This window comes from Bombus bifarius, unplaced genomic scaffold, assembly GCF_011952205.1.
Source record: "Bombus bifarius isolate JDL3187 unplaced genomic scaffold, Bbif_JDL3187 scf7180000009200, whole genome shotgun sequence".
Taxonomy (NCBI): Eukaryota; Metazoa; Arthropoda; class Insecta; order Hymenoptera; family Apidae; genus Bombus; species Bombus bifarius.
This window is the reverse complement of record NW_022884965.1, coordinates 4,048,988-4,063,574: the sequence shown is the minus strand read 5'-3', so window position 1 is coordinate 4,063,574 and position 14,587 is coordinate 4,048,988. Positions and strand designations below refer to the sequence as shown.

At 37.7% G+C, this 14,587-nt stretch overlaps 1 protein-coding gene across 5 annotated transcripts in view; it reads left to right on the top strand.

Annotated features, from left to right (window-relative positions):
• The window catches only part of LOC117214419, a 77,073-nt gene continuing 62,486 nt past the window's right edge, over nucleotides 1–14,587 (top strand). For all 5 annotated transcript variants that reach the window (XM_033460522.1, XM_033460524.1, XM_033460523.1 and 2 more), the window contains exon 1: nucleotides 1–301. The gene's annotated coding sequence lies outside the window, so the exon portion shown is untranslated. The remainder of the gene's footprint in view (nucleotides 302–14,587) is intronic.

The following is a 14,587-nucleotide window of genomic DNA, read 5'->3' as shown; positions in this document are numbered from 1 at the left end:
CGAGAGCAGTGAGTCAGTGGTGCGCGGGCCTTCGTGGCGCGAGGACGTGCGCTATGTTGAAATTTCCGCTACGTAAACGCGCGTGCTCGTTCGTTTACCTCGTGTGAGTGCGTGTAATAACAGAAAAACTAATTTCATCTTGACCGTTCCTCGATAATCGGACTGGGTTTATCCTTCTGCGTGCTGCTGGACTAATTTTGTTATCTTTTTTTCTTTAATTTTCATTTAGTTTCGCTGGTGTTCTCGAGCTTATTGGGAAGAGTTGGAGCAAGATTGGCAACGTTTCTTCATTTGGCGACGGGTAAGAACTTTTTAATCGTGATTTAGTAGAATGTTTAGATGAAGTTAAAATTAGTTGTACTTAAAATATTCGTCCCATTGGGCGTGTTCTAACACGCTAATGAGCGACCTAGGTAATTTATCACCTTGCAATGTAAAAGTGTGCTACAAGTAGCTTGAATATCATATTTATTTCCACGATTTTATCTCTTTATGTACAACACTGCTTATAATCGACTGGAAGTTTCTCTTTTACCTTTGCGTTATTAAACTGAGAAAATGGTCATTTTTGACCCAGTCGTCGGATTCTTATTTATCCCATTTTGCAAATAAACCAGAAGATGGTCACTGACAACACCGCAGACGAATATGGTACAGCTGAAACCAGTTCTTAGCCAACGTCAGTTTCTTATCCGAGGATCTTCAGAGATTAACAGTGTCTTAAGAGATCATCCGGTGGTTAGAAGTATTAAAGCAATCGTAACGATTACATTAGATTACTACGATAAATATCATAGAACGATTCTGTTCTCACCAAAAATAATGCTCACCCACCACAATGAATATATTTTCCTTTTTATTCCATTTATTTTTCACTTGCTCCTGGTTTCATTTTTATTCGATTCGTTTGGATTCGATTCGCTGTATTAATAAAATATTCTACGAAACTTTGCGATTGAGCGGAATATTTTCTCCGTCAGTGGACCGTGGCAAACAGAGTGCTTAGAAGAGAAGTTTTCATTCGACCATTCAGCCACAGAGAAAATTCGATTTTGGTCAAACGAAAGCATCTCGCAATTCATTTGACTTTCGACGAATTCGATATTTGTTTGCGCGTTTGCTAAACGCAGGCCAGCTTCCTCTGCTTGTTGTTCTGGCTATCGTGGGCTGCTACAATTTCTGGCCAGCTAGCCGCCTGACATTGACAAATACAATCAGGCAATTGGACATCCTCCAACGATTACCTGGTCGCTATCAATTATTCTTTTACGGGTCTCTGCCGATCAGATCCGCGTCCAGCCAAACGTAAATTTAGGGAAATTTACTTGAGGATCGAGAAATCTTCTCGTCTCTTCTATCGCTGCAAGTATCGTTGTCGTTCAATTTCACGCAACATGAAAATCCTCTTTCCGCTTTTCGAAAATCAACATGCTCTGTGTGTTGCTTTCTGATCGCCATTTCCCAGAAGTATTTAATTTTCATACACATACGTGTCTTTTATCATCGCGATCATCGACCATCAGACTTGTGACACGAGATTTATTTCTCACAAATTTATGCTTCGTTTTTTCGTAAACGTTCGAGCACTTTGGTAATTTTATATCGAACGTATTATAGTCGTATCAGCGGAATAATTTTTTCTCGCGTGTTTCTCAACAATTGACAATGTTATAATTGTTAGCTTTAATCCATCGGATGAACTAATCATTTGCCAGGAAGAAACAGCTGCGACCCACATAGTAAATTTATTTTCAAGATTAATTTCGCACGAAAGAAACTCCTTTTATTTCAATGTTTCACGACTCGCTGCATATCAAATATCCCTGATAATATTTATCGCGCGTGTTTCCATACTTTGCTTGCATAAATGTATATTTCCCACACGTTCGATATACATAAATATCCACGGCCTGCCAACGACATCTGCATTTTCTTCCATACAATACGCAACTTGCTTCTCAAACTTCTCTCAACTCGTTCGAACAACGCCAGCCCCATCGAAACTTCTCTGCTAATAGCCGAAAACATCTTCAGCTTCCATATCATTTCTCTCGCGATCAAAGCAACCACTTTTAGCCAGTTAATAGCACACAAACATAACGTTTGCTTCGAACGATTGCTTCAAACTGATCCGATGAAAAATATCTGCTTTGCACGTCGATAAACAGATTTCTCTTGAAATTCAAAATATATCGTAGGAAAGGGAAAATCTTGTTGGAAGATCTGCGTGTAAAAAGCACACGGTACACAAACATACGCAAACACCAGTTTCCTACGAACATGGCATGGGGATAATCTCATATTGGTTGCCTTGATCGTAAACGCCAAGGTTTCTTCAAACGAGCCATACAACTAGATCAAACACGGGCGCAGCCTCGTCTCTTTAGATTAACCTCGAGTGAAAAAACCACTTGCCATTATCCGCAGCAGATACCGAACCTCGTTCCACTGCTTCTTTTTTATCAAATTCTAACCGGTTCTCTGCGACGTGAAAAAACCTCGATTCTTCGACGAACATGGGTTTGTAAGGGATCGGTGAATAATATTGGGTTGACAACTAAGTGATTGCGGATATTGTCATTAGGTGGTATTGACAAAATCCGCAATCACTTGGTTGCCAAACCAATATCGATGGTACAATTTTGTGAGAAACGTTGTCAAACCAGTTCAAACTTCTTCAGACTAGACACGATCGATATTATCGACGGTATAGTAATCGTGGTTCTATCGTCAGGGGAATGATCGTACGTGAAAGAAAATGCGCGGGGCGTATGATAAAGTTCGTTCGCACGAGGTTTGACGGTGTTTGGCGAGGTTGAACTTGGAAATTTCTCGGGTACGTTCGAAATATCGACCGGCTACGAATGAGTATGTTATCTGTCGATGCAGGGGATTATTTTACGCGTGAAAATAAGTGAAAAACGTAGAGTACAATTTTTCTATCTTTAAAAAGAGAAAAAGATAGATTTGGAGGTGTTTACCGAACAATTTGTAAATTTCATTTTCTCCGAAACGAAGTATCTTCTGAAAAAATTGTATTCCACACTTTTTACTTGTTTTTACAGGTAGAACGATTCTCCGTTGGTTTTTATCCGCTGTCGATTAATTCGAAATTAGCAAATTCGAGGTACATTTGTCAAATTTTTGAAACTCCATCGTCTCAGAAACGTAACGTCGTACGAACAGATTTTATTCCACGTTTTCTACCGGCTTTTTTCACGCAGAATCACCTCTGTGTCGAGTATATCACGCTTACCAAGACACCCTGTACACACTGTTACATAAATAACAATGAAATATTTTTTAAATCGACCGAAGGAAAACAAAGATAATATACAGCTTCAATTTTTTGCGATATTTCGAAATGGTGGACAGGGCGTTTCAACCAAAAAAAAAAAAAAGTATTAGTACTCCGGGGCTAGAGATGAATCAATGAAAACGCGACTCTCCGTCCTTTACTTTTCCTATTATCTGGAAAATAGAGAGATCCCTTTGGCTAGCCATTTTAATTCCACCTGTTTGGACCGTATCCAATTAAATAGCGGCGTAGCCGCTAAAAAAAACCGCCTATTCCGCTGAATCGATGAATTCCACCAGCGGGTTAGATCGCGGTCAAAGCTGATCTACGTGACAATAGGTACGTAGAAGGCTTCTCCGGAGTTGTTGGCAGCCGGGATAAATTAATATTTCGAAGTGGAGCGGTCAGGAAGACCGACAAGTGTTTTCAGTACCGCAAATCTACTGTAGCACATTTTCCCTTTGGTTAATTTAGGCTCCTGCTTAGCGATGACGAACACGTCAGAAGGTAGAATAATAAATATAATAGGTGGATGATAGTCTTAATTTTGAAACGTGTTTTTTTTGATAGATAAATAAGACACAAGTGAAAAAGAATGGTATTGGGTTGGCAACTAAGTGATTGCGGGTTTTGCCATTAGGTGGTAATGACAAAATCCGCAATTACTTAGTTGCCAACCTAGTTGAACAGCAGAAGAAATGACATTTGTTCGGTTAGAACCTCGTTTCTGGGAAAACTTGTCTCGTCGACTTGGGAAACTTGTCAAGTGCGCGTGAATTTGGCTAATCCTTGGTTCCACTCGAACACCGTTGAACGATCGACAGAAAGTTACCGTAGGTTGAAGAAGAAATTGAAAATGCAGAATGTAAGGTTTTTCGTTCGAAGCCCTGTGTTGCGGGAAATTTGGAAATTTCTATGGTATGGAAAAACGTTGTTCTTGAAGAAATTAAGTTTCACCATCGTACGATCTAAGTACCCTGAGGCCTCAAAAAAGAGAAAAGCCACATCGTGGGTCAAAAGTAGTTTACCTCGAACGTTAGCTGTCCCTCGAAATTGACGGAGAAGTTATGAGAAACTGGAATGCAAACTCGCGAAGAATGCAGCCAGCCGAGCGTAGCGATCACCTCAATCATCTCTCAATTAATCCAAACTATTAATGGTATTTAGGCTCGACAATTTCTCAGTATGCTTATTCCATTCTCGCATTGCTGGAAAACAATTATTAAAAATCGTTGCTACAAACCAGCCGTTTATCTGGCAAATTAATTTGGCGAAGCGAAACACGTTGAAAAATAAAGGTTATGTTGGGTTGGCAACTAAGTGATTGCGGATTTTGCCGTTAGATAATACTGACAAAACCCGCAATCACTTGGTTGCCAATAACCCAATATTTCCATCGAAACGATTAAACAGAGATTTGTTTCGCCTACTAAAAATCTACAACGTGTATTCTACCTTTGATGATACACAGAGTGGCTGACGAAAGCATTGAAAAGCCTTTTGAAATAACGTTTTCAAAAAATTGCATCGAACAATGACAATATTTTTCGAGAGGCTGCAAGGATCGTTGACTAGATGAGGCGCAAACAAAATTTCGAAACAAATGCAATACTTGTCAGTCGCGAAGAAAAGAGTAAAGGTCGCTTTTTCCAATTTTCCCATCCGGGTTTGCAGTGAAAACTTCATCGAAATCGGTTAACGTTGCTACGAGCTACAAACTGTTGAAAACGATAAAAACCACGATTTTCTACGACTTTCGACCCACAACCGTAACAAGTCCACGTTTTTGTCCATTTTTTCCATGTTGCTTGTCTCTGCGTCGATCGATTTCCATGAGATTTTTAATATTTTTCTAGCTGACATAATCTTTGAAAATGTGTCGTTTCAATTTTCGAAACTCATTTTGCACGTCGCCTGAGATCGTAAAACAGGTATTTAACCACTTCGACCTGTGTCGATTGACCAAGTTTCTACAACTTGGAAACCCGAGAAGAACCGAGTCGCCAGGTCTTGCTGTAACCCTGCAATATTCACTGTGTTTCCTTTTTCTTCTTGGGCGTTATACGCTCGATCAAAGTCGAGTTGCCGCGATTCCCATCGGCCGACACAGTCTCAGACTGCTTTCAAGTTGTGAAATCTAATTCCACTGGAAGTTGAAACTTTTTCCGCTTTTGCAGCTCTAGACAGGACCCAGCCACAGTGGTCTTTGTTCTTGACGATTCGATCGGTGTCTACCCCGGTTATTTGTCTATTCCCTCTGTACACTACCGTTCAAAAGTGTGTAGTCATTTGCTTCCTGTTGACACAAACATTGTTGTTTCAACGTTACAAATGCAACGACTCGGGATCTCTTCCATCCTAGCGACTCGATAAAATTTACTTGTAAAATGGTTGGCAACTAAGTGATTGCGGGCTTTGTCATTTGGTGGCAATGCCAAAGCCCGCAATCACTTAGTTGCCAACCCAATAGCAGTGCTAATTAATTTAGGTACTAATATGAATGAAATGAAATGTTGAAATGAATAAAATGAAATGTTGAAATGAATGAAATGAAGAAATGAAATGCACAGCTCATCTATTGGGTTGGTAACTAAGTGATTGAGGATTTTGTCATTAGGTGGCAATGAAGCGCTGATTAATTTAGGTACTAATGTGAATGAAATGAAATGTTGAAATGAATGAAATGAAGAAATGAAATGTACAGTTCATGTATTGTGTTGGCAACTAAGTGATTGCGGGTTTTGTCATTAGGTGGCAACCTAATATAGTAGTGCTAACTAATCTTAGATACTAATATGAATAAAATGAAATGTTGAAACGAATGAAACGAAGAAATGAAATGCACAGTTCATTTTAACCTGCCATCAATAAGATTTGAAATAGACAATTTGTGTTTCACGTGATACGCACGAGTGGACTGCAGAAGAAGACAGCGAGCACCGGTTCTGATCTCGGTTTGCCATTAATTGCTGTACCTTGACAACATTTATACAAATTGTAGAAATTGTGCGCGTATTGTTGTTGTAAAGCGACCGAGGTGCATAAAGGACAGTGCACATCGAGCTCTATGCTCGGGACGCGTTTGTCTGCCTGTAGATTCTCCGCTAATAGAACAGGTGCTATTTATGGGCACACTCGTTCCGAAGCTCGCACAGTGTGTTTAACGTTGCCAGTTACAGCTGTCGTGTAAAATTCAGACGTCTCTTTAATCTTTCATCGATCGAAACCCTAAACACGAGGCTGGGTTAATAATAAATGTTACTCGTTGTTAATGTCAGTAACGCAAATATTTATCGAACAGGCTGTTTTTGAAAAAGACGCGAGATCTATGACGAGACTTTGTTCTGATTATACGCAATGTTGAAATTCTACGATCGAGTGATCTTTGTACAGAAAATAACGCGTGCATGTGTGGGCGCCTTGTATTGAGAATGATCATAGTCAATTATGCTTCTTTTCCATGGCAGTTTCTGCGTTTCTACGCTCACTTGGACATCACTTCGCAAGAATCGAAATCATCCTCGTTTTTCATCTTCAAAAAATTCGATATATTTGGCAACCAACAAATTCAATATTGTTAATAAATTGTCAAATATTGGGTCCTCTTCGACCCAGCTATATCGTGCAATAATCATCCTCATATCATCATCCTCGACTTATCCCCTGAAAATATCAAAGATACTCAATAATACATCTTCCAATCATCATCATCATCCTGAAATGTTAGGTCCCGTATGATCCAGTCATTGATGTACAAGAATTAGGCTTATCGTCTTCAATTTGTTTGTGGAAAAGTTGGAGAATAAGCGACGGGTATCTCGAAAATCCTCATTGCCTGGCTTCAGCAGCTCGTAAGAGGCAATCATCGAACCCTTCTGAACGAGGAGTAGCATCCACAGTGAGCATTTTGCTCTCCATTTATGGAAACACGAATGGGTAGAAGAAAGCCACAGTCTTGGCAGGCAGTTAGTTGCGTAATAAACAGCATTTCGCTGAGAGGAAAAGCGGTTATCGAATCGTCAGACCCCATTTCCATCCTCAGTTGGATCTTACCAACGATACATCCTGTCGAATGGCCTTTCTGTGTTTCGCTTTCCCTTTCTTTGCCCTGTTTTTATGCCCGCAGCATCGGCTTTCTCCATCTACAATGGGTCTCGGCCTCTTTCCCCTTGGTCCTTGCCGAAATTTCCAGGTTTTTCGTTGCCACAGGCAGATAGTGGAGGTCCGCGGAGCTTCACTGTAGCGAAAAACGATTGTAGACACGTGTAGGGATTTGCAGGATGCTTGAGGCTATCGCGTTTGTACTCTGAAATTTATTGGTCGAGGATAATCCCAAGTTTGGCGACAGTTTCGTATAAATGGAAACTTTTGCCGGCGATCTCAACCGATTCTCAGCGATACGCTGATGGCCCGAGATCTTTTCTTATACGTACAGCCATTCCAAGTTGTGGTGTAATTTACGTAGTCGAGGTATACTTATTTTTTCGACTTGCTACCTCGTGAGGATTCGCTGAAGAATGAAATGAAATTAACCGTCGTTTGTCAGAGTACCTGGGTGACTTGCTAGATATTAGCTCTTGCTCATCCCAGGTTCGCTATCTATCAGAGATGCCTGTTCAGAAAGTGTGGAAATTATTGCAATTCGTTTGGCAGACAATTGGAAGAAGAAAAAGTGCTATACTATATTTGTTAAAACTATTACGGTTATACTGTAAAGGAAGAAACAATTGGCAATCAATAGCATAGTGTGCTGAACACGACCTCGACTCTCTTATCATACTATGTATCTTCCAAATTAGCGTTTCAGGTTCTGGAAATACGTAAATCCTAGCGTCTGATTAATTTTTACGATTTCACGATATCTCGCCATCAATGAATATATACACTTTTTCCTCGGATAATACGGTCGTATTTCAACCACCACATCTCGCTACAATTCCATCGGTAAACACGTGATTCCATTAATTTCATTGGCCAGATAAATCACGGCGCCTGGTCGGTTACGTAATTAAGAACGAATCCTGTTTCTGAGATTAATATCCAGATGAAATTTGATAGGATTATCTGCTTAATCGCGACCGAACACGCAACATCGAAAAGGTTTCGTTTGATCCTCGCAGTGTTTCGCGTGTGTCGTGATTTATGGCTTCGAAATTACCATTCTAATCCGCGAAAAAGCTTTTCAATTCTCGTCTCTGATCTCTGATCTTTCAACACTGAACTCGTTCCTTGCGTAGGACCATTCTTTTTTCGATTGGTTTGTTGATCGGACAAAAAGTCCCTAGGAAAATCACAAGACACATTTGGGCAATTTATATACGGTACAGTGTTGCACTGTTACGTTGGAGTTACGAGCTTGGAAACGCTTTTAATTAAGTCAGAAAATGGTTCGACAGGTAACAGGAAAAAGAAAAGCAATAAACTTTGAAAGCAACATGTTTCTAATTAAAAGGCTTTTTATTATTCACTGTTGGAATTAGGTGAGAGTACGTCGAACGTGGGTTCTTGTCGTAACCTATATTCTCGATTTTTCGATAACCTAATAAATTTCCACACTTGTCGACTGTGACTAATAAAAACATAAATCTACTGTATTCGATGAATATTTATTCTTTCGAAACAGGATTGTGCTCAAGCAGATTGGTAGCTTTATGAATGTAATTAAATAAATAGAAGCCAAGTGGATATTTATGTTATCGTACGAAGTACAGTTCGTTGCGAAAGTTAACTCTTCTTATCTGGAGAAACTAAAAATGCACTTTGTCTCGGAATTATCGCTTACATGTTAAGCGTTAAACGTTTAAGAATTTTTGTATTTGAAAAATTGTTGAATTATACAAGATCTAACTCGCGGAAGTCTTAACACGAAATTACGAAACTTTTAATTCCGTCGATACCAGAAAAACATTTTAGGTCCATGAGATAATTAATATGATGTTAGATCTAACTTTTTTACGATTTCATGGAAATACGACGAGAGCGTGAATTGTATTTTGCGCTTCTCTTTAATATATTTATATTCATATTTGATAGAACAAATTTAAAACATGCGTCTAAGCAAAAAATTTAACCAGAAATAAACTCTTCGCAACGATATTTCAAATTTAACGGACACGCGTAAACTTTTGCAACTGGCTGTATCTGTTTACGCATATTTCGTACGTCTTTGCGTGTCCTATACATTTTGTACGTTTAAATTTTCCATAAATGCTCGAACATTCAGCCTGTCCATTTAGATTCCGTTTAATTCGTCATTAAATTCGAAGATTGAAGTTGGAACATGAATATGTAAAATTGGCCGATATCGATGAAGTTTGAAACTGTACAAGCAGTAATTCGCGATTTGATTGTGTATACGAGACGGCAAAAAATATTTCAGCCAATAAAGGATGCGCAAATGGTGTAGATATCCGGCTCAATTTCCAGTTTTCGACCAGAGAAACCAATTTTTATTTAACTTTCCCAACCGGATCATTCGACGAGATGTATAGTATTAATAAATCTGGGAACGTGCGCAAACAATGGCAGGCATGGAACGACGCGTGCAGAAGCAACTCCTGTAAATATACCGATAAATTAAAAGCAAGCGAATAAGCAGGAACGATATTACTAGACGTCGGACGGAGGAGGTCGTACTGACCTTTTCATCGTTCACCCTGAATCTGTTCCAAATTTTAGCCATTTTGGCATTCGATGCTCACCGTTTCTCGGTTTCCCTCGTAAAATCGATCGAACGGAACCCTGCAAATCACTCGCGAGTCCATAATAAAATTATTCCGCGATCCACGTTCGATCCCAATTGACGTAAACAGCCGCTCTCTGGAAATCTATTTTGAGGTTAGGATGACGCGCGACTAAAAGATACGAAGCAATTGGCAGCGTTTTTATCGTACGAACTGTTTATTTCTAAATTGGAGGTTATTGGAGATTTGGAGGTTAGGACACTGACACGTTATTCAATTAACGGAGGCAGGATAGCTGCCAACGTACTCGCTTTTGCAACTATTTATTTCTGAATCGCAGATCGTAGAATTTAGAAGGTGAATCATAAAGGATTTTAGAATTGCAGGAAAGGAACGCCCCTTTCTCTTGTTGCTAGATCAAAGATGATCATTTTGAGGTTAGGACTGATATTTTCTACACGGTTCGGTACAATTGATCGATAAATTTGAAGTTTCCATTGAGACACGCGTGAATCGCAAATTTTACCAGAGACTTGCTAACCAATTCGACTAAACATTTTCTAAAAATACGTGTAAAATAAGAAATAACGGAAGACGCGGCATTTTTCGCGGTGAGAGACAAATAATCGACCGACAACTATAGCTGAAATTCCTTGGCACGTCTCAGAAAAGGCTGAAAAGGGGTTTCTTTACGAAGTTTCAATCCCTGTCCCACTTTTCTCGGATAGAATTCTTGAAAAGGATACTGAAGCATCTCTCTGGTGGGGAGGGGGGATTTTTCCTATGAAGAATTAACGAAATTTCTTGGAACGAGGGTATGAGACGAGGGTAAAACCACAGAAATAGCCGATTTGCGACCGTTTCACTTGCAAATTAGGATTAGCATTGTAAAGGAACGAATGCGAGTTAATGCTAGGCCTTCCAGTTCTGCCAACCGGAAAACTCCTCGGCGCTAGCTTTAGCTACTCTGTATAGCTTGACGAGCACGAAATTTTGAGCTCTGCTTGCGTCAGTGGCTGGACTACGCTTTGATGCGATGCTTGACGAACTTAATAAAGCGTGAAATTCGTTGACAAATGACAAACATCGCACCTGTATTTCCTCTACAGGCCTTTCTAATCTCAAGTTTTTGTCATTTATGGCTTTTCTTCCTTGCATTTTTGCTACGGTCTTTTTTTTCAAGGATATTCCTTTCATACCGAGTTGTAGAAAGTTTCACTTGTTTAATGCACACGTATAGAGCAGTGCACCTGATGTTAACGGAATATTCTTTTCCCCCTAAAAATATTCTTCTCCCATGCAAATTTCTAGAGTTTCGTTAGATCAGATCCACTTTGTTCGTATAAATAGGCAAATGTTGGTACGTTAGATGATCGTCTATCGATGGACCTTCGTCTTTCTCGAACCTGATAAATTTTGTCGTCCCGAATTTCGCCATTTTTAAAATTGCCCTAGTAATAAATACATTATAGTCGTAGGATGAACAATTAAGCAAAATAAGTAAGTCGATGTTAGAGAGAGGTAACCAGTTTTCTACTAAAAACTTTCCTGCGTCTTAGTGACTTGTTTTCACACTTGACAAATTTTTTCTTGTCAAGTAGTCAAGTTTCAAGTGAGTAATTAAGTTAAATGAAATTTCTTCTTATAGGAAGACCTTATATTATATTTAATTAATATAGCCAGATGTTAGTAGGACTCTGACAGTTATCTGTCAAAGGACTTGCTGCCTTCTTCATTTTCTTTTCAAACCTGAAAAATTGTATCTCGCGAAATGGCAGTTTAAAATATTCTATATTTCTATATTTCTTTACAACTATTCTCTGAAATTCATATAAATAAGTTCAACGAAATTTTGAAACATCCTGTAGGGACCAAACGGCTGAAGCTTTTCTTAGCCAACAATTGCTTGGAAGAACTAATAGTCGATGGTTTCTCGACTATTTTCTGGGAACAATTTCGACTTAGAATCGGAGATGGGATCGAGGGTGTATCTCGAGGGCGCCGTCGAAATTTATGATGGCAGTAAACCTATTTTCTTTCAAACGAAATATTGATCCTAGTTTTTTTCTTCTTCTTTTAAGACAAACGATTGTTTGTCAATTGTTGCCGAAGAGTCTACTACCACGAACCTTCCAGTCGATCCCTGTGTTTATCGATTTCGACGGTCATTATTTATAATGTCGAACGGTACCCCCTTTACGCGATGATACCGATCTCTAACAATGGCATAAAAATAGCAAATAAAAATACAGCCGAACTTGGATAGCTCGTGGAAGTAGTGGAACATTTTTAGAAACCTTTTATGAATATATTATACGTGTTGCAGGAAACATTTTGATGCTTCACTAACACCGTAGTAATGTCACCTTGTCTCTCTATCAACTCATACAAATGTAAAAATAAGAGTGACTTTTTACAACTAAAATTTGGTTCTCCTCGATTAAAAAAATTGTTGATAAAAATATACATCCAACATGGAAAATTTCTATTTAATTTCAGGTGTAACGATGATTCTTTCCGTCGAAACAAAGATGGCCGAAAACGTAGTTGAATTGCTGCCAACATAGGACGTAGCACACAAAAAGGTTCTATATAATTTCAAGAATGTTTGATAGGATATAATTTGTTGCAAAGGACAGGTTTTCATCAAGCAGGCATAAAATCTTGAACGATGAGTTCACGTGGCCGACGAAGGCAAAAGAATCTTATCCTATGTGTCGCTTTTGGCACAGAAAGGTTGGCATTACACGCGGCAACGAGGCGACGAAGGTCGCCATTACAGGGCCGACTGCATGTGTAAAATTAACTTTGATCCCCAATAGCCTCGTTTTACCCTTCTGTCTTCTCCTAACTTATCATATTTTTAATAACATTAAAACCTGCGTATCTTACCATATTTTTTGAGAAGGGATAAGAAAGCGTAAGAGAGAAATATTTCAAATACAAGTATTACTTACAACGTGAATTATCGAAGCTTTATATTTGTTTTTAGTAAAAAGGCGATCGATAATGTTGTTTTAAAAGTATGCCCAAGTTCGCATAAAATATTACGATATTTCGTACAATGTAATTTTCAGTGTTCTGTTTACTATCGTTTATTTCGTACTTCGATAAAATTATCGGCGTCCGCACGAGAAAATTAGCATTTCAAATTTCGAATCGATACAGGCCGTCCAACTTTCCACCTCAAAGACCGTCACCCTTGTTATCTGGCAATTCTTATCGATACACGAAACGATAAACGCTTGGAACGTTAGAACATTAGCTTTATATCATTTCATTTAATCTATTTTTATATCACTCAGTCTATTTTTATATCATTTAATCTTTATCTGACGTCTATTTTTATTCGAAATAGTTTTTATTGTAAATTTTACACAATATAGTTAAAAATTCACTAAATAAATTCATGCAAATATTGTAACTACGTACATAAGCTTATTAAACAAATGTCGCTGTGGGGATTAACGAAAATTCAATTTCATATGTTTTGTTAATCTAATTCAAGTGGTAGTTGATTAATTGTTATTGATTAAACTACAATGATTAATTTCCATTATGTAAATAAACAGCGGTGCACGTCAAACCCCATGTTTTATTAATCTACTCTAGCTGAATATAATTCTCTGATCAAAATTTCTAATGAAATTCTGTTAATCAAATTATACTTGTACATTTCAACTTGTCAGCTTCTGTTGGTCTGGTTCTATTAATCATGTTCTATAAGTTTGCTTCTACTCATGCAGTTATAATAGAGTTTCATTTCCAAAACCAGTCTTAGATTGTGCTCTATTGATTTACTTTTAATAACTGACCAGAGATATTCCCTGTTTTCACTTAAATCATCTGAATTATCAGTAAATTATGTTGCTTTATAAAATGATATTTCAATCTCATTGTACTATATTTCTATTCTTATTCCTGCTCATTAACTTTTCTTACTCTATAAGACATGTAAAAAAAAAATATATAGCCAGTATTGTGGATGGATTCTTCACTTTTGGTTTTATAAGAGATGATATAAAAAGATCTGATTAAAGCAAGAATTTATAACAGTTGAATTTGAAAATTTAAATGTAAATTTTAATTTAAAACCAAGCCAACATACCCCAAAGAATATTTCTCTCTTATTCCCAAAGAATTAATCTTTCCTTGATATTTAAATATTCTAGAAGGCTCCATATAATACTTTCAAGGAATTTTCTTCCCTGAAAACTTCATATTAAATTTTATGTTAACAAGTTCTACACTTTTAAACAATGAAGACACTTAAATATACTTTAAGAATCTTTATATTTAAATTAAAAGAATGAGATTATTAATCTTTAAATTTTCAAGTCAAATGAGATTTTTCTTATATCTGTTCAATTATATTATTAATATCTAAACATTCACATATATAATAACATCAATATTGAAGGTTAAGAGATCCCAAAGAATTTTATATGTATTTTAAAAAATCTACTAAATCCTTGTAGAAGAAAGATAACATGAAATTATGTATGTATATAGGTTAAACCAGCCACACCATATCATTAACATGACTAATTACTCTAATTAATTAGCCAAAAAGCAACAGGCTAATGTGAATGACTAAGATATAAAG